Source organism: Heterodontus francisci, unplaced genomic scaffold, assembly GCF_036365525.1.
Source record: "Heterodontus francisci isolate sHetFra1 unplaced genomic scaffold, sHetFra1.hap1 HAP1_SCAFFOLD_106, whole genome shotgun sequence".
Lineage (NCBI taxonomy): Eukaryota > Metazoa > Chordata > Chondrichthyes > Heterodontiformes > Heterodontidae > Heterodontus > Heterodontus francisci.
The window spans coordinates 5,435,229-5,455,556 of record NW_027140940.1 but is presented as its reverse complement, the minus strand read 5'-3'; the positions used below and the strand labels follow the sequence as shown (position 1 = coordinate 5,455,556).

General features: G+C 48.4%; 1 protein-coding gene across 1 annotated transcript in view; it reads right to left on the bottom strand.

The window, feature by feature from the left end:
* Positions 1–9,406, bottom strand: part of LOC137361430 (NACHT, LRR and PYD domains-containing protein 3-like) — a 110,644-nt gene extending 101,238 nt beyond the window's left edge. Inside the window, exon 1 of the mRNA XM_068026288.1 lies at positions 9,383–9,406. The gene's annotated coding sequence lies outside the window, so the exon portion shown is untranslated. The remainder of the gene's footprint in view (positions 1–9,382) is intronic.
* Positions 9,407–20,328: the final 10,922 nt, after the last annotated feature.

Here is a 20,328-nt window from a genome sequence, read left to right as displayed (position 1 = left end):
GCTTGTTGGGGTAGATGCTGAGAGGCTGCTTGCCGCAGCTGAAGAGTCTCGAACTAGAGATCATAGTAGCAAGATAAGGGGTGGTCCATTGAGAACTGAAATGAGCAGAAATTTCTTCAGTCTGAGGGTTGTGAATCTATGGAATTTTCTACCCCAGGTGGCTGTGGATAATCAGTCAATGAGTATATTCAAGACTGAGATTGTTACACACAATATACATCAACAAATCTGAAGCCCATGGAATAAAAGGGACATTGACAGCACGAATATGAATTTCCTGAGCGACAGGAGATAGAGAGTAATGGTGAACATTTGTTCATCGGGCTGGATCAAGGTATAAATGGTGTTCCCCAGGGGTCAGTATTAGCAGAGGGACCTGGGGTATATGTGAACAAATTGTTGAAAGTGGTGGGGCAGGTTGAGAAGATAGTTGTAAAGGCACATGGGAATCTGGGCTTTATAATAAGAGGTATAGAGTACAAAGCAAGGAAATTATAATCAACCTTCATACATCACTGGTATAGCCTCAACTGGAGTATTGTGCCCAATTGTGGGCACCACACTTCAGGAAGAATCTGATGGCTTTCGAGAGGATGCAGCAAAAGCTTTACGGTTCTGGGGATCAAGGACTTCAGCTACATGGGTAGATTGAAGAAGCTGGGTTTCTTGCCCTTAGAGGAGGTTGAGAGGAGATTTGATCACGGTGTTAAAAATCATGAAGGGTCTAAACAATGTAGATAGAGAGAAACTTTACATTGGCAAAGGGTTGCGAAATAGAGGACACAACTTTACGGTAAATGGCAAAAGGACCAAAGGCGGCATGAGAAAAAACATTTTTACACAGCAGGTGGTTATGATCTGGAACACACGGTCTGAAACATGTGGTGGAGATAGATTCAATCATGACTTTCAAAAGGGAATTAGATAAGCATCTGAAGGGGAACAAAATTGCAGGGCTACGTGGAAAGGCAAGGAAGTAGGAGTAGCTAAATTGCTCTCAGAGAAGTGACACTGAATTAACTGGCTGAATGGCCTCCTTCTGTGCAGTAACCATTCTTTGATACGATACAGCAATAGATTTCCTGCTGTCAACTGCAGAGAGCCACAGCGTGCCATAAGCTGCAGTGCGCAATAGGAAAGAGATGGAACAGTGTTTATAATAAAGAATTATATCACTGGGAGCGGCTGGGTGGTGTCCCTGTGAGTTCAGTCCCATCGAATAAACAGCTGTCAGTTACTGTATTGAACTTTGAGGTAAAATAACTGGTAATTTAGAGAATGGAATGGGGTTTGTTGGGATCTGAGAGGTGCTGCTGTGGGGAGGGAATGGCCACAGGACAGGCTTTATCCTCAGGTAGAAAGGAGGAAACATCAATGAACAAACGAACAACAGGAATGTGGTGACCTGGGACTCAAATTCATGATATTTGTCTATATTTGTCTCATTTTCTGTTCTGTCATAGTTAGATCTCCTGGTGAATGACGGAGTGATGAGAAACGTCCACAGCTGGAAGTAAACTAGGATTGTACACTGAGGAACAACAGCAGGTGAACCAGCACAGGATTATGAGAGCACCAACCAGAGCGGACCCTTTTAACGAAGCTTTTTGAACATTTAGTTGAATTAGTTGAGCCTCCCTCAAATGGCTGGGAATGCATACTGTCCATCCGACTGCTCACCACCTCTGGTCCAGTACACCTACTCAGCATCTATGCTCCAACACTCTGCTCCCCACCTGAAGCCAAAGACCAGTTCTACGAGGAACTCCATATCATTAGCAGCATCCCCAACACCGAACACCTATTCCTGCTGGGGGACTTTAATGCCAGGGTTGGGGCCGACCATGACTCATGGCCCTCCTGCCTTGGGCGCTATGACGTTCCAAGGATGAATGAGAATGGGCAGAGACTGCTTGAGTTGTGTACCTATCATAACCTCTGCATCACCAACTCGTTCTTTCACACTAAACCCTGTCACCAGGTTTCATGGAGGCACCCAAGATCAGGTCATTGGCACCAGCTGGACCTCATGGTCACAAGGTGAGCCTCTTTAAACAGTGTTCAAATCACACGCAGCTTCCACTGTGCGGACTGCGACACTGACCACTCCCTGGTGTGCAGCAAGGTTAGACTCAGACCAAAGTAGTTGCATCATTCCAAGCAGAAGGGCCACCCGCGCATCAACACGAGCAGAATTTCTCATCCACAGCTGTTACAAAAATTTCTAAATTCACTTGTAACAGCCCTTCAAAACACTCCCACAGGGGATGCTGAGACCAAGTGAGCCCACATCAGAGACGCCATCTATGAGTCAGCTTTGACCACCAATGGCAAACGTGCGAAGAGAAATGCAGACTGGTTTCAATCTCATAATGAAGAGCTGGAACCTGTCATAGCCGCTAAGCGCATTGCACTGTTGAACTACAAGAAAGCCCCCAGCGAGTTAACATCCATGGCACCTAAAGCAGCCAGAAGCACTGCACAAACAACAGCCAGGCACTGCGCAAACGACGACTGGCAACACCTATGCAGTCATATTCAGCTGGCCTCAGACACCGGAAACATCAGAGGAATGTATGATGGCATTAAGAGAGCTTTTGGGCCAACCATCAAGAAGATCGCCCCCCTCAAATCTAAATCAGGGGATATAATCACTGACCAACGCAAACAAATGGACCACTGGGTTGAGCACTACCTAGAACTGTACTCCAGGGAGAATGTTGTCACTGAGACCGCCCTCAATGCAGCCCAGCCTCTACCAGTCATGGATGAGCTGGACATACAGCCAACAAAATCGGAACTCAGTGATGCCATTGATTCTCTAGCCAGCGGAAACGCCTCTGGGAACGATAGCATTATCCCTGAAATAATCAAGAGTGCCAAGCCTGCTGCACTCTCAGCACTACATGAACTGCTATGCCTGTGCTGGGACGAGGGAGCAGTACCCCAGGACATGCGCGATGCCAACATCATCACCCTCTATAAAAACAAAGGTGACCGCGGTGACTGCAACAACTACCGTGGAATCTCCCTGCTCAGCATAGTGGGGAATGTCTTTGCTCGAGTCACTTTAAACAGGCTCCAGAAGCTGGCCGAGCGCATCCACCCTGAGGCACAGTGTGGCTTTCGTGCAGAGAGATCGACCGTTGACATGCTGCTCTCCCTTCGTCAGATACAGGAGAAATGCCGCGAACAATAGATGCCCCTCTACGTTGCTTTCATTGATCTCACCAAAGCCTTTGACCTCGTCAGCAGACGTGGTCTCTTCAGACTACTGGAAAAGATTGGATGCCCACGAAAGCTACTAAGTATCATCACCTCATTCCATGACAATATGAAAGGCACAATTCAACATGGCGGCACCTCATCAGACCCCTTTCCTATCCTGAGTGGCATGAAACAGGGCTGTGTTCTCGCACCCACACTCTTTGGGATTTTCTTCTCCCTGCTGCTCTTTCACATGCGTTCAAGCCTTCTGATGAAGGAATTTTACTCCACACAAGATCAGGGGGCAGGTTGTTCAACCTTGCCCCTCTCAGAGCGAAGTCCAAAGGACAGAAAGTCCTCATCAGGGAACTCATCTTTGCTGACGATGCTGCTTTAACATCTCACACTGAAGAGTGCCTGCAGAGTCTCATCGACAGGTTTGCGGCTGCCTGCAATGAATTTGGCCTAACCATCAGCCTCAAGAAAACGAACATCATGGGGCAGGACGTCAGAAATGCTCCATCCATCAATATTGGCGACCACGCTCTGGAAGTGGTTCAAGAGTTCACCTACCTAGGCTCAAGTATCACCAGTAACCTGTCTCTAGATGCAGAAAATCAACAAGCGCATGGGAAAGGCTTCCACCGCTATGTTCAGACTGGCCAAGAGAGTGTGGGAAAATGGCATACTGACACGGAACACAAAAGTCCGAGTGTATCAAGCCTGTGTCCTCAGTACCTTGCTCTATGGCAGCGAGGCCTGGACAACGTATGTCAGCCAAGAGCGGCGTCTCAATTCATTCCATCTTCGCTGCCTCCGGCGAATACTTGGCATCAGGTGGCAGGACCGTATCTCCAACACAGAAGTCCTCGAGGCGACCAACATCCCCAGCTTATACACACTACTGAGTCAGCGGTGCTTGAGATGGCTTGGCCATGTGAGCCACATGGAAGATGGCAGGATCCCCAAAGACACATTGTACAGCAAGCTCGCCACAGGTATCAGACCCACCGGCCGTCCATGTCTCCGCTTCAAAGACGTCTGCAAACGCGACATGAAGTCCTGTGACATTGATCACAAGTCGTGGGAGTCAGTTGCCAGCGTTCGCCAGAGCTGGCGGGCAGTCATAAAGGCGGGGCTAAAGTATGGCGAGTCGAAGAGACTTCGCAGTTGGCAGGAAAAAAGGCAAAAGCGCAAGGGGAGAGCCAACTGTGTAACAGCCCCGACAAACCAATTTTGCTGCAGCAACTGTGGAAGAGCCTGTCACTCTGGAATTAGCCTTTATAGGCACTCCAGGCACTGTTCCACACACCACTGACCACCTCCAGGCACTTACCCATTGTCTCTCGAGATAAGGAGGCCAAAGAAGACAGCGAGCTCGAAGCACAGTAACAAAAACCCTCTTTAGAGATTGCCTCAAACCTCTCCATTTTATTTTTCTTCTGCTCTTTTCTGTCACTATTTGCATGTGTGTATCACATGTACATGCTATTATGGGTGCGTGGTATATCCGTCGGCATTAACTGTATTAGAGTCTAAGTTTAAGGTTTAATACATTTCACTTTTCTTCTTTAAACGCAAGAAAACCTGGTGTGGTAACTTCTTTGCCTTATAATTGGAAAGTTGTGAACAAGCATTCACCAAAGGGGGAGCGTAAAACAAAGTGTGTTTAAAATTAATCCCTGTTACAATAAGACCAGGTGAAGATAGTAAAAGACCCCTAGACACCTTTCTCACCTGGTCCTAACATCAGTGACCATTTAAATTACTGCTAAAATACTAATTTGATTGCAAAATATAATCAGGTTCGCCAAACATCCAAAATACCAAATTTGGATAAACATTTTGTGAAACTCCAGGACGTGTTTAAAGCGCCGAAACATGATGCATTTTTAAGTTCTGCTAAAAGCAGGTTTTTTTTTAACTCATTCATGGGATGTGGGCGTCACTGGCCAGGCCAGCATTTATTGCCCATCCCTAATTGCCCTTGAGAAGGTGATGGTGAGCTGCCTTCTTGAACCGCCGTAGTCCATGTGGGTTAGGTACACCCACAGTGCTGTTAGGAAGGAAGTTCCAGGATTTTGACCCAGCGACAGTGAAGGAATGGCGATATAGTTCCAAATCAGGATGGTGTGTGACTTGGAGGGGAACTTGCAGGTGGTGGTGTTCCCATGCATTTGCTGCCCTTGTCCTTCTGGTTGGTAGAGGTCATGGGTTTGGAAGGTGCTGTCTAAGGAGCCTTGGTGCATTGCTGCAGTGAATCTTGCAGATGGTATACACTGCTGCCACTGTGCGTCGGTGGTGGAGGGAGTGAATGTTTGTAGATGGGGTGCCAATCAAGTGGGCTGCTTTGTCCTGGATGGTGTTGAGCTTCTTGAGTGTTGCTGGAGCTGCACCCATCCAGGCAAGTGGAGAGTAGTCCATCACACTCCTGACTTGTGCCTTGTAGATGGTGGACAGGCTTTGGGGAGTCAGGAGGTGAGTTACTCGCCTCAGGATTCCTAGCCTCTGACCTGCTGTTGTAGCCACGGTATTTATATGGCTACTCCAGTTCAGTTTCTGGTCAATGGTAGCCCCTAGGATGTTGATAGTGGGGGATTTAGCGATGGTAATGCCATTGAATGTCAAGGGGAGATGGTTAGATTCTCTCTTGTTAGAGATGGTCATTGCCTGGCACTTGTGTGGCACGAATGTTACTTGCTACTAATCAGCCCAAGCCTGGATGTTGTCCAGGTATTGCTGCATTTCTACACAGACTGCTTCAGTACCTGAGGAGTCACGACTGGTGCTGTACATTGTGCAAACATCAGCGAACATCTCCACTTCTGACCTTATGATTGATGGAAGGTCATTGATGAAGCAGGTGAAGATGGTTGGGCCAAGGACGCTACCCTGAGGAACTCCTGCATTGATGTCCTGGAGCTCAGATGATTGACCTCCAACAACCACAACCATCTTCCTTTGCGCTAGGTGTGACTCCAGCCAGCAGAGGGTTTACCCCCGATTCCCATTGACCTCAGTTTTGCTAGGGCTCCTTGAGGCCATACTCGGTCAAATGCTGCCTTGATGTCAAGGGCAGTCACTCTCACCTCACCTCTTGTGTTCAGCTCTTTTGTCCATGTTTGAACCAAGACTGTCATGAGGTCAGGAGCTGAGTGGCCCTGGCAGAACCCAAACTGAGCGTCACTAAGCAGGTTATTGATAAGCAAGTGCCGCTTGATGGCACTGTAGATGACACCTTCCATCACTTTATTGATGATCGAGAGTTGGCTGATGGGGCGGTAATTGGCCAGGTTGGACTTGTCCTGCTTTTTGCGAACAGGACATACTTGAGCAATTTTCCACATTGCAGGGTCGATGCTAGTGTTGTAGCTGTACTGGAACAGCTTGGCTCGGGGCGCGGCAAGTTCTGGAGCACAGGTCTTCAGTACTATTGCCAAAATATTGTCAGGGCCCATAGCCTTTGCAGTATACAGTGCCTTCAGTCATTTCCTGATATCACGCGGAGTGAATCGAATTGGCTGAAGTCTGGCACCTGTGATGCTGGGAACTTCAGGAGGAGGCCGAGATAGATCATCAACTCGGCACTTCTGGCTGAAGTTTGTTGCAAATGCTTCAGCCTTATCTTTTGCACAAATGTGTTGGGCTCCCCCATCATTGAGGATGGGGATATTTGTGGAGCCACCTCCTCCAGTTAGTTGTTTAATTGTCCACCACCATTCACAGCTGGATGTGGCAGGACTGCAGAGCTTAGATCTGATCTGTTGGTTATGCGATCGCTTAGCTCTGTCTATCGCATGCTGCTTATGCAGTTTGGCACGCAGATAGTCCTGGGTTGTAGCTTCACCAGGTTGACACCTCATTTTGAGGTATGCCTGGTGCTGCTCCTGGCATGCCCTCCTGCACTCTTCATTGAACCAGGGTTGGTCTCCTGGCTTGATGGTAATGATAGGGTAGGGGATATGCTGGGCCATGAGGTTACAGATCGTGGTTGAATACAGTACTGCTGCTGCTAATGGCCCACAGCGCCTCATGGATGCCCAGTTTTGCATTGCTAGATCTGTTCGAAATCTATCCCATTTAGCACGGTGGTAGTGCCAGACAATACGAAGCAGGGTATCCTCAATGTGAAGGCGGGACTTCGTCTCCACAAGGACTGTGCGGTGGTCACTCCTCCCAATACTGTCATGGACAGATGCATCTGCGGCAGGCAGATTGGTGAGACCGAAGTCAAGTATGTTTTCCCCTCTTGTTGGTTCCCTCACCACCTGCTGCATACCCAGTCCAGCAGCTATGTCCTTTAGGACTCGGCCAGCTCGGTCAATAGTGGCGCTACAGAGCCACTCTTGGTAATGGACATTGAAGTCCCCCACCCAGAGTATCTTCTGTGCCCTTGCCACCCTTAGTGCTTCCTCCAAGTGCTGTTCAACATGGAGGAGTACTGAGTCATCAGCTGAGGGAGGGTGGTAGGTGGTAATCAGTAAGACGTTACCTTGCCCATGTTTGACCTGATGCCATGAGACTTCATGGGGTCCAGAGTCGATGTTCAGGACTCCCAGGGCAACTCCCTCCCTACTGTATACTACTGTGCTGCCTCCTCTGATGGATCTGTCCTGCCAGTGGGACAGGACATACCCGAGGAAGGTGATGGCAGTCTCTGGGACATTGTTTGTAAGGTATGATTCCGTGAGTATGACTATGTCAGGCTGTTGATTGACTCGTCTGCGGGACAGCTCTCCCAACTTTGGCACAAGCCCCCAGATGTTCGTAAGGAGGACTTTGCAGGGTTGACAGGGCTGGGTTTGCCGTTGTCGTTTCCAGTGCCTGGATCGATGCCAGGCGGTCTGTCCGGTTTCATTCCTTTTTATTGACTTCGTAGCGGTTAGGTACAACTGAGTGGCTTGCTCGGCCATTTCAGAGGGCATTTAAGAGTTAACCACATTGCTGTGGGTCTGGAGTCACAAAGGCCAGACCAGGTAAGGAGAGCAAATTTCCTTCCCTGAAGGGCATTCGTGAACCAGATGGGTTTTTACAACAATCGACAATGGTTTCATGGCCATCATTTGACTGGCTTTTTTTTAAATTCCAGATTTATTAATTGAATTCAAATTCCACCTTCTGCTGTGGTGGGATTCGAACCCATGTCCCCAGAGCAATACCCTGGGTCTCTGGGTTACTCGTCCACTACGCCACCGCCTCCCCGAAATAAAAGATCCCCAGAATAATCAGGTGATTGTGTTGAACGAGCACAGAAATGAATAGAGAATGTATCCGGACAAACACTGTTCTCAGTTTAATTTTTTTTTAAAACTCTCAGCCAAGCTGAACTGGGTGATCGAGAATCTTTGTTCTGAAAATAATTCCAAGGGATTATTGTTAATTTTAACACATTTTTATTAAAATAAGCTTTCCATATCTTCATGTTTATATTTGAATGACAGTGATTTAACGACAATTTTGAAATCCAGAAATAGATTTGCTGAGGGGAAATAACTGAAATACAACACAGCATCCAGTTCAGCATTATAAAATCATTTATTTTGATAGTTGGATATGAAATATATCTGAATTCAGTAGCACTGTCTCGGACTACATTAACACACAGTATAACATTATGGGGACCACAAAGGTCAGTTCTTTCCCCATTGGTATTGGGGGCTGGGAGTTAGTGTACATCTGCCGGGCAGACTAACTCAGAGATCAAATCCCTTTAATCTAAAATACACAGAAGATTCACTTGTGACTGTGTATTTTCACAGAATCACAATCACAGAATTGTTACAGGGCAGACGGAGGCCATTCGGCCCATCCTGTCTGTACCAGCTCTCCGAATGAGCAATTCACCTGGTGTCAATCTCCCGCCCGCAAATCCTGCACATACTTCCTTTTCAGATCAGAGTCCAATTCCCTTTTGAATGTCTCCATTGAACCTGCCTCCACCAAACTCTCAGACATTACATTCCAGACCTGAACGACTCGCTCTCTGAAGATGATTTTCCTCAAAGTCGCTTCTGCTTCTTTGGTCAATTATTTTAAATCTGCGCCCTCTTGTTCCCCATCCTGTCATGAGAGAGAAATTGCTGCCACTTGCCCTTCCATTGCAGGTCTTCATGCTGGATAATTGTACTGGGTGATCAGACTCTCCCAGTCTCATTCTCACTATTTACTCTCTTACCTTGTTATCTCAGGCCGGTGACCCTTCCTGTTGAACTCGCTCTTCAACTGAGTCTCAGCAGCAAATCCCGCCGACCATTGGAGAGTCCGGCGCAGGCGCACTAAACAGCCCCGCCCCCTCCGATTGTTCCGCCTCGCGAGCATCAATCAAAAAACGGATATGCGCAGTGGGGAGAGGAGGCTGACCATCGCTGCCTGACTTGCGCAGAGTCAGTTTAACGGCCGAGCCACGTGAGCGTGAGCGACCACGCTGCCGGGATGGGGCGGAGCTCGGTTTGTCCCCGGCCTGTCCTATTGGTGGAGGAGGTTGTCAATCTGCACACCCGTGACCAGCAGGCGGAGCGGATAGGTGGAGCTGCGTTTCAGGTGATTAGTCTGCACTTAGTCTGCAGGAGGGAATCCCCTCGGTAATGTGCAGCATTGTTAATAATAATACCGCCTTTTTATTCCAGGTTTATTAATTATTTAATTTAAATTCCACCGGCTTCCATGGCAATGTTTGAACTGATGTTTTCGGAGTATTAGACAGATTCTCCCAGTCTCATTCTCACCATTTCCTGTCTCACCCGATGTAACCTTTGTGTACTGTCTACAGGACCAGTGTTTCTCACAGTAAATGGGACTTTCTCTTACCTTTCTCCCCAGTTGATCTATAGAAGCTCTTTGAATGGGAAGGGTTCTCTCTGGTTGGTGCTCTCACAATCCTGTGCTGGTTCACCTGCTGTTGTTCCTCAGTCTACAATCCCTATTTACTGTCAGCTGCAGAACTTGTTCATCACTCCATCATTCACCAGGAGATCGAATTATAACAAACCAGAATGAGATCAATGTTGAGGGTCTGAAGGAGAAAGTCAATTTGTTCAATTCCAATCACTGTCTCGTGGACTTTCAGCAAATCGTCAGAGTTTGGGGGCAGAAATGTGCTGTATCACTCTGCATTTGAAACAACCCTCGTTGGCTTACACACAGTCTGATCACACTGGGGCCATCCTCCCTAGGTTACACACTGTCTGATCTCACTGGGTCCATCCTCCCTGGGTTACACACTGTCTGATCTCACTGGGTCCATCCTCCCTGGGTTACACACCGTCCGATCTCACTGGGTCCATCCTCCCCAGGTTACACACTGTCTGATCTCACTGGGTCCATCCTCCCCGGGTTACACACTGTCTGATCACACTGGGTCCATCCTCCCCGGGTTATTCACTGTCTGATCACACTGGGTCCATCTTCCCCGGGTTACGCAATGTCTGATCTCACTGGGTCCACCCTTCCCGGGTTACACCATGTCCGATCTCACTCGGTCCATCCTCCCCGGGTTACACACTGTCTGATCCCACTGCGTTCATCCTCCCCGGGTTACTCACTGTCTGATCTCACTGGGTCCATCCTCCCCGGGTTACACACTGTCCGATCTCACTGGGTCCATCCTCCCCGGATTACACACGATCTGATCTCACTGGGTCCACCCTCACCGGGTTACACATTGTCCGATCTCACTGGGTCCATCCTCCCCGGATTACACACTATCCGATCTCACTGGGTCCATCCTCCCCGGGTTACACACTGTCTGATCACACTGGGTCCATCCTCCCCGGGTTACACACTGTCCGATCTCACTGGGTCCATCCTCCCCGGATTACACACTGTCTGATCTCACTGGGTCCATCCTCCCCGGGTTACACACAGTCTGATCACACTGGGTCCATCCTGCCCGGGTTACACACTGTCTGAACTCACTGGTTCCATCCTCCCCGGGTTACACACTGTCCGATCTCACTGGGTCCATTCTCCTCGGGTTACACACTGTCCGATCTCACTGGGTCCATCCTCCCCGGGTTACACACTGTCTGATCTCACTGGGTCCATTCTCCTCGGGTTACACACTGTCCGATCTCACTGGGTCCATCCTCCCCGGGTTACACACTGTCTGATCTCACTGGGTCCATTCTCCTCGGGTTACACACTGTCCGATCTCACTGGGTCCATCCTCCCTGGATTACACACTGTCTGATCTCGCTGGTTCCATCCTCCCCAGGTTACTCACTGTCCGATCTCACTCAGTCCATTCTCCCCGGGTTACACACTGTCTGATCCCATCAGTGGAGCCGGAAATTCTCCATCTACTCTACGAACTGTGGATTAATCAAACCAGACCAAACCCTGTGTTAACACTCTATATTAATACTATATCACTCTATGTTGATGCTATTTTACACGATATTAATACTGTACACAGTTGGAGCTGCAACTGTCCCTCACCGTCACTCAGAGACCAGTGAGCGCCGCCGATCACTGAGAATAAAACCAAAAAGTGCAGGAAATACTCAGCAGGTCTGGCAGCATCTATGGAGAGAAAAGCCAAGTTAAATTTTCAGGTCTGTGACGTTTCATCAGAACAGGCAAAGGTTAGAAATGTAATAAAAGCAAAATACTGCGGATGCTGGAAATCTGAAACAAAAACAAGAAATGCTGGATTCACTCAGCAGGTCTGGCAGCATCTGTGGAAAGAGAAGCAGAGTTAACGTTTCGGGTCAGTGACCCTTCTTCGGAAATGTAAATGTAATAGCTTTTAAGAAAATAAAGCGGGGGTGGGGCAAGAGATAGCAAAAGGGATGGTGTTGATCGGACAAGGTCACAGAGAATAATTGACAAGAAGTTGGGGGGGTGGGGCGTGGGGGGATAGACTTAATGGGAAAAGGGATGATGGAGCTGGGGGAGAACCAATAGGAAAAGGGATGATGGAGCCGGGGGAGAGTCAATGGGAAAAGGGATGATGGAGGTTGACCTGTTTATCATTTTTTTCCTAAAATATACTTTATTCATAAAAATTTTATAAAATCCCTTAAAATAAAGTTCAAATTTCACATTTCAGGTAAGTACAATAGAGATCAGATTTCTTCGATATTGAAAAACATGAAATGCCTCACAATCCTTGCCACTCCATTTTAAATGCAATGTATTACATAGTAAAAAACATTTTGGTGTATATAGCCCGAGGGGTTTTCCATGGTTCCAACCCTTCAGTTCACTATGGCGGGAGGATCTTACTCAGTGGTCTTTCCCCATTGAACCTTTGTGGCGGCTGCCCCAAGCTTTACTGCATCCCTCAGCATCTAGACCTGGACCTTGGTCTGCAACACTTGATCGTGGACAACTCTTTGCATTGGAAGACCAGCAGGTTTCAGGCAGACCAAAGAGTGTCTTTCACTGAATTGATGGTCCTCCAGCAGCAGTTGATGTTTATCTCAGTGTGCGTCCCCGGGAACAGCCCGTAGAGCACAGACTCCTGTGTTACAGAGCTGATCGGGATGAACCTCGACAAAAACCACTGCATCTCTTTCCACACCTGGTTTGCAAAGTCACATTCCAAAAGGAGGTGGGCAACAGACTCTTTCCCACCACAGGCTATGTCTTGGTGCTTGTTTGAAAGTTCTGGTGATGAGGCAGTCTGCCAAATGACTTTGGCAGTCTGCTCGAGGAACCATCCGACAGGATCCACCATCTCCTTTTCCCACAGGACCTTGAGGACATTCCATGCAGAACACTGCCTGATGAATTGGTGGTCAAAGGTGCTTTTCTGCACAAACTTTCCCACGAAGTATAGGTGGAACGGCATGGTCCAACTGGATGGAACGTTCCGCGGCAATGTGGCCAGACCCATCCTTCACATCACCGGGGACCGATAGAAACTTAGCACGTAGTGACACTTGGTGTTTGCGTACTGGGGCTCCACAGACAGCTTGATGCAACCGCACACAAAGGTGGCCATCAGGATGAGGGCTACATTGGGTAGATTTTTTCCCCCTTTATTCAGACGTTTGAATATCGTGTCCCTCCAGACATGGTCCAGTTTGGATTGCCAGATAAAGTGGCAGATGGCTCAGGTGACCGCCACGACGCAGGAGTTGGGTATGAGCCAGACCTGGGCCACATACAGCAACAACATGAGCACCTCGCACCTGATGACAAGGTTCTTACCCACAATGCTGAGAGAACGCTGCTCCCACATGCTCAGTTTATGGTATACCCTGGCTACTCGCTCCTCCCAGGTTTTGGCGCATGCCCCAGCCCCACCGAACCACATCCCCAGCATCTTCAGGTAGTCTGACCTGATGGTGAAGGAGACAAAGGATCGGTCAGCCCAGTTCCCAAAGAACACGGCCTCGCTCTTACCGTGATTTACTTTGTCTCCCGAGGCCAGTTCAAACTGGTCGCAGATCATCCTTCCAAATGGACTCAGCAAAGGGTTCGATACAGCAAACAAACAAGACAGGGGAGAGAGGACAGCCCTGTCTGAATCCAGATTGGATCAGGAAACTTTCTGATTCCCACCCATTGATTGAGATTGCGCTACTGATATTTGTGTGGAGCAGTTTGATCCAATTGTGGATTCCCTCCCCAAACCCCATTTTGGAGAGCACGTGCATCATGTATGTGTGCGATATCTTGTCAAAAGCCTTCTCCTGGTCTAAGCTGATGAGGCAGGTGTCCACCCCACTGTCCCGTACATAGGCGATCATATCCCTGAGGCTATCAGCAATCTTCCTGCCGGGTACAGTACAGGTCTGGTCAGGGTGAATCACCAACTCCTGACCCGACTGGTGATGACTTTGGACAGAATCTTGAGTCTACATTAAGCAGTGAGATGGGCTGCCAATTTCTGATTTCTGCCCTCTCCCCCTTCCGCTTGTAGATGAGGGTGATGATGCCTTTCCTCATGGATTCTGACATGCTGCTGGCCAGAAGCATACTCTTGTACACTTCCAGCAGGTCTGGGCCGATCCAGTCCCACAGGGACGAATACAACTCAACCGGTAAGCCTTTGCTTTTGTAGTGTCCAGTTTGCTGTCGTCACTGCCGGATCGTCCAGCTGCATTAATGATGCAGTTGAAGTCACCACCTAGAATGACCGGCCTGGATGTCACAAGCAGCAGTGGGAGCTGCTGGAGAACGGTCAGCCACTCGCTGCATTGAACCGGGGTGTACACGTTAGTTAACCGGAGTGGAGCATTGTTGTATATTATGTCTGCTACGAGGAGGTGACCACCCACCACCTCCTTAACTTCGGAGATGGTGAAGTTGCCTCCCCGCAGCTGAATACCCAGGCCGTAGAAACGGTAATCATTTCCCTCTGATCAGATCGATGGCCCGTGGGATCACCATTGTGACCATTGCCTGTAGGTGCTGAGGTGTGGAATTCCACACACCTGCAGAAACAGCAGGTTGGCTTTGACCTTGGCAAGGTAACCCAAGGTCGGAACACATCACATAGTGGATTTAACACTGCACACATTAATGGAAACAATCTTTATACCCATTTAAAACTGGATGTTGTTTACCATACCAGGTATCCTTAGTAGTCCCAGTCCTTGGGTATGTTCCTGCATAGCCATAGTGTGCAGAAACTGTTGCAGATGCATTGGGCTCAGAAACCCTTCTGGTCACTCACGGGGGGTTTGTTCTGCTGGGGTGACATCGGGGGTGGGAGGGGAGGGGGGCTCTTGCAGGCAGCGAGGTTTGGACTGTCCTCTGCTGCTGGTGTCTTTCCCCTCTGTTCCTCCTTGAGAACATTACTGCTCCCGGCTTCCTGGAGCTGTAGTGCATGGGACGCTTCGCTGCTCTCGGTCTCCCGGAACTGAGGTGCGCTTGGCATCTCACTGGGTTCAGCGCTTTGAGGTTGGGGCACACTGGGCCCATTGCTGCTTCCAGTGCCACGGAGCTGGTGGGGCTTTCTCTTCCAGCTCCTTTGCGTTCTGCCACTTCTTTTGCATGTGCCGTCTTTCCGGCCCTTCCTCATCCGATGGGGAGCAGCTGCCGTAGTCCGTCTCAGACGGTAGCCTCCTCTTGCCACTGGTTTGGGTGGTGACCTGTTCCTTTTTTGGGGGCTTCTTTGTGGTTTTCTTTTTGACTACTTGCCACAAATCCGTTTCTCCCTCTGCTGCCTTTGCCTCCATGGATTCTGTCTGTTGAGGAGGAGTTTCCAGGCACAGGGTAGGTGCTGGGTCACTGGTTGCAGCTGCCTCCCAGAATCACAGAATCGTTACAGTGCAGAAGGAGACCATTCGGCCCATCATGTCTGCACCGGCCCTCTGAAAGAGCAACTCCCTCAGTTCCATCGCCCCGCCTTCTCCTCATAACCCTGCACATTCTTCCTTTTCATATCGGGAGGTGGTGGCATACTGGTATTGTCATTGGACTAGCAACCCAGAGCCCCAGGTATTGCTGGGTTCGAATCCCACCACAGCAGAAGGTGGAATTTGAATTCAATTAATAAAAAATCTAGAATTTAAAGCTCGTCTAATGATGGCTATGAAACCATTATCGATTGTTGTAAAAACCCATCTGTTTCACTAATGGCCTTTAGGGAAGGAAATCTGCTGTCCTCACCTGGTCTGGCCTACAATGCGAGAAGTACAACAGGTAAGGCAGATGAACTTAGAGCTTGGATTAGTACTTGGAACTATGACGTTGCTATTACAGAGACTTGGTTGAGGGAAGGACAAGAGTGGCAGCTAAATGTTCCAGGATTTAGTAGCTTCAGGCGGGATAGAGGGGGATGTAAAAGGGGTAGGGGAGTTGCATTACTTGTTAAGGAGAATATCACAGCTGTAATGCCGGCGGACACCTCGGAGGGGTCGTGCAGCGAGGCAATATGGGTGGAGCTCAGGAATAGGAAGGGTGCAGTCACGATGTTGGGGGTTTTCTGCAGGCTTCTCAACAGCCAGCCGGAGATAGAGGAGCAGATATGCAGACAGATTTTGGAAAGATGTAAAGGTAACAGGGTTGTAGTGGTGGGTGATTTTAACTTCCCCTATATTGACTGGGACTCACTTAGTGATAAGGGCTTAGATGGGGCAGAATTTGTAAGGACCATCCAGGAGGGCTTCTTGAAACAATATGTAGATAGTCCAACTGGGGATGGGGCCGTACTGGACCTGGTATTGGGGAATGAGCCTGGCCAGGTGTTCGACGTTTCAGTGGGGGGGCATTTCGGGAACAGTGACCATAATTCCATACGTTTTAAGGAACTTGTGGATAAGGATAAGAGTAGTCCTCGGGTGAAGGTGCTAAATTGGGGGAAGGCTAATTATAACAATATTAGGCAGGAACTGAAGAATTTAGATTGGGGGCGGCTGTTTGAGGGTAAATCAACATCTGACATGTGAGAGTCTTTCAAATGTCAGTTGATTAGAATCCAGGACCAGCATGTTCCTGTGAGGAAGAAGGATATGTTTGGCAAGTTTCGGGAACCTTGGATAACGCGGGATATCGTGAGCATTGTCAAAAAGAAAAAGGAAGCATTTTTAAGGGCTGGAAGGCGAGGAACAGACGAATCCCTTGAGGAATATAAAGACAGTAGGAAGGAACTTAAGCAAGGAGTCAGGAGGGCTAAAAGGGGTCATGAAAAGTCATTGGCAAACAGGATTAAGGAAAATCCCAAGACTTTTTATACGTATATAAAGAGCAAGAGGGTAACCAGGGAAAGGGTTGGCCCACTCAAGAACAGAGAAGGGAATCTATGTGTGGAGCCAGAGGAAATGGGTGAGGTGCTAAATGAGTACTTTGCATCAGTATTCAACAAGGAGAAGGACTTGGTGGATGATGAGCCTAAGGGAGGGAGTTTAGATAGTCTCAGTCTTCTCATTCTCAAAAAGGAGGAGATGTTGGGTGTCTTGCAAGGCATTAAGGTAGATAAGCCCCAGGGCCTGATGGGATCTACCCCAGAATACTAAGGGAGGCAAGGGAAGAAATTGCTGAGGCCTTGACAGAAATCTTTGCATCCTCATTGGCTACAGGTGAGGTCCCAGAGAACTGGAGAATAGCCAATGTTGTTCCTTTGTTGAAGAAGGGTAGCAAGGATAATCCAGGAAATTATAGGCCGGTGAGCCTTACGTCAGTGATAGGGAAATTATTAGAGAGGATTCTTCGGGACAGGATTTACACCCATTTGGAAACAAATTGACTTATTAGCGAGCGGCAGGATGGTTTTGTGAAGGGGAGGTCGTGTCTCACTAATTTGATTGAGTTTTTTGAGGAAGTGACGAAGATGATTGATGAAGGAAGGACAGTGGATGTGATCTATATGGACTTCAGTAAAGTCTTTGACAAGGTGGACATGGCAGACTGGTACAAAAAGTGAAGTCACACGGGATCGGAGGTGAGCTGGCAAGATGGATACAGAACTGGCTCTGTCATAGAAGACAGAGGGTATCAGTGGAAGGGTGCTTTTCTGAATGGAGGGATGTGACTAGTGGCGTTCCACAGGGATCAGTGCTGGGACCTTTGCTCTTTGTAGTATATATAAATGATCTGGAGGAAAATGTAGCTGGTCTGATTAGTAAGTTTGCGGACGACACAAAGGTTGGTGGAGTTGCGGATAATGATGAGGATTGTCAGAGGATACAGCAGGATATAGATCGGTTGGCGACTTGGGCGGAGAAATGGCAGATGGAGTTTAATCCGGACAAATGTGAGGTAGTGCATTTTGGAAGGTCTAATGCAGGTGTGAGGTATACAGTAAATGGCAGAACCCTTAGGAGTATTGACAGGCAGAGAGATCTGGGCGTACAGGTCCGCAGGTCACTGAAAGTGGCAACGCAGGTGGATAAGGTAGTCAAGAAGGCATACGGCATGCTTGCCTTCATCGGTCGGGGCATAGAGTATAAAACTTGGCAAGTCATGCTGCAGCTGTACAGAACTTTAGTTAGGCCACACTTAGAATATTGCGTGCAATTCTGGTCGCCACACTACCAGAAGGACGTGGAGGATTTGGAGAGGGTACAGAAGATGATGTTGCCTGGTCTGGAGGGGATTAGCTATGACGAGAGGTTGCATAAACTCAGATTGTTTTCACTGGAAGGACGGAGGTGTCGGGGCGGCATGATAGAGGTTTACAAAGTTATGAGTGGCATGGACAGAGTGGATAGTCAGAAGATTTTTCCCAGGGTGGAAGAGTCAGTTACTGGGGAACATAGGTTTAAGGTGAGAGGGGCAAAGTTTAGAGGGGATGTGCAAGGCAAGTTCCTTTCACAGAGGGTGGTGAGTGCCTGGAACTTGCTGCCGGGGGAGGTGGTGGAAGCAGGTACAATCGCGACGTTTAAGAGGCATCTTGACAAATACATGAATAGGATGGGAATAGAGGGATACAGTCCCCAGAAGTGCAGAAGGTTTTAGTTTAGGCAGGCATCAAGATCGGCACAGGCTTGGATGGCCGAATGGCCTGTTCCTGTGCTGTACTGTTCTTTGTTCTTCGTTCTTTGTGCATGTGACTCCAGACCTACAGCAATGTGGTTGACTCTCACATGCCCTCGAAATGGCCTAGCAAGCCACTCAGTTCAAGGGCAATTCGGGATGAGCAATAAATGCTGACCTGGCCTGCGACGCCCACATCCCCTAAAAGAATAAAAAAACAATAGAACTGTCCAGTTCCCTTTTGAATGCTTCAGTTGAACCTGCCTCCACCACGTTCTCAGGCAGTGCATTCCAGACCTTGACCACTCGTTGCATGAAAACATTTTTCCTCATTTCACTTTTCCTTCTCTTACCAAATATTTGAAATCGATGTCCTCTCATTCTTGATCCTTTCACGAGTGGGAACAGTTTCTCTCTATCTACTTTGTCCAGACCCCTCATGATTTTGAATACCTCTATCAAATCACCTCTCAGCCTTCTCTCCTCCAAGGAAAACAGTCCTAACTTCTCCAATCTATCTTCATAACTGAAATTCCTCATTCCTGGAACATTCTTGTGAATCTCTTCTGTACTCTCTTCAATGCCCGCACGTCTTTCCTCAAGTGCAGCACCCAGAATTGAATGCAGTACTCCAGCTGAGGCCGAAGTATTGTCTTATACAAGTAAAATATAACTTCCTTGCTCTTGTGCTGTATGCCCCTATTAATAAAGCCCAGGATACTGTATGCTTTATTAACCGCTCTCGCAATCTGTCCTGCCATCTTCAATTTCTTATGCACATATACACCTCAGTCCCTCTGCTCCAACACCCACTTTAGAATTATTCCTTTAATTTTGGATTGTCTCTCCATGTTCTTCCTACCAAAATGAATCACCTCACATTTCTCTGCATCTGCCACCTATCTGCCCATTCCACCAACTTGTCTATTTCCTTTTGAAGTTCTACACTATCATTCTCACATTTCACAATGCTTCCAAATTTCGTATCATCTGCAATCTTTGAAATTGTGCCCTGTACACCAAGGTCTAGGTCATTAATATATATCAGGAAAAGCAAGGGTCCCCTTTCCTCTCCTTCTCAGATGGATTTCCCTCGCTGTGGTAGGTTTGCTGGGCTCCTTTGCAGCACGAGGCGTGTTCACCGTTCCTTCCTCCAGCCTTTCCTGTGATCTTGTCGCCTGTGCGTAACTGGGGCAGGTTTTGTAGAGGTGGCCTGCCCCACCACACAGGTTGCAGCACCTACTCTGCTTACAGTCCTTTGTGTGATGACCTTCCTGCTTGCAGTTCTTGCAGACGACAGTGCTGCAGTTGGCCGCCACATGACCAGATTTGCCACAGGTCTGACGAACAATGCGTAGACCAAGGAGCCTCGACTTCTCTCGATAGCGAAGCTGGAGGGAGGATGGATGATATCTCCGTTGGCATCGACCTTCAGGGTCACCTTGACCTGTCACTTGCTGGTCCGAGTCCTAAATGGGTCCTTGACCTCAGTACTGCTGCCGGCCGCCTTGATGTATCTGGTGAGGAAAAGTGAGCACATCCATGACAGGAACATGGGGGGTTGTAGAGGTGGATTATCACCACCTGGTTGCATTGCGACGGCACGTGAAGAGTGGCTCCGCCGTGAGGATCGACAGCGGTGCCTGGTTTCCTCTCTCCTTGAAGACCTTCAGGAACGTGATGCATCCCGTCATGTTCTTGAATGTCACATTGAAATATCCACTGCTGAGGAAGTCCTGTAGACAGAAGATG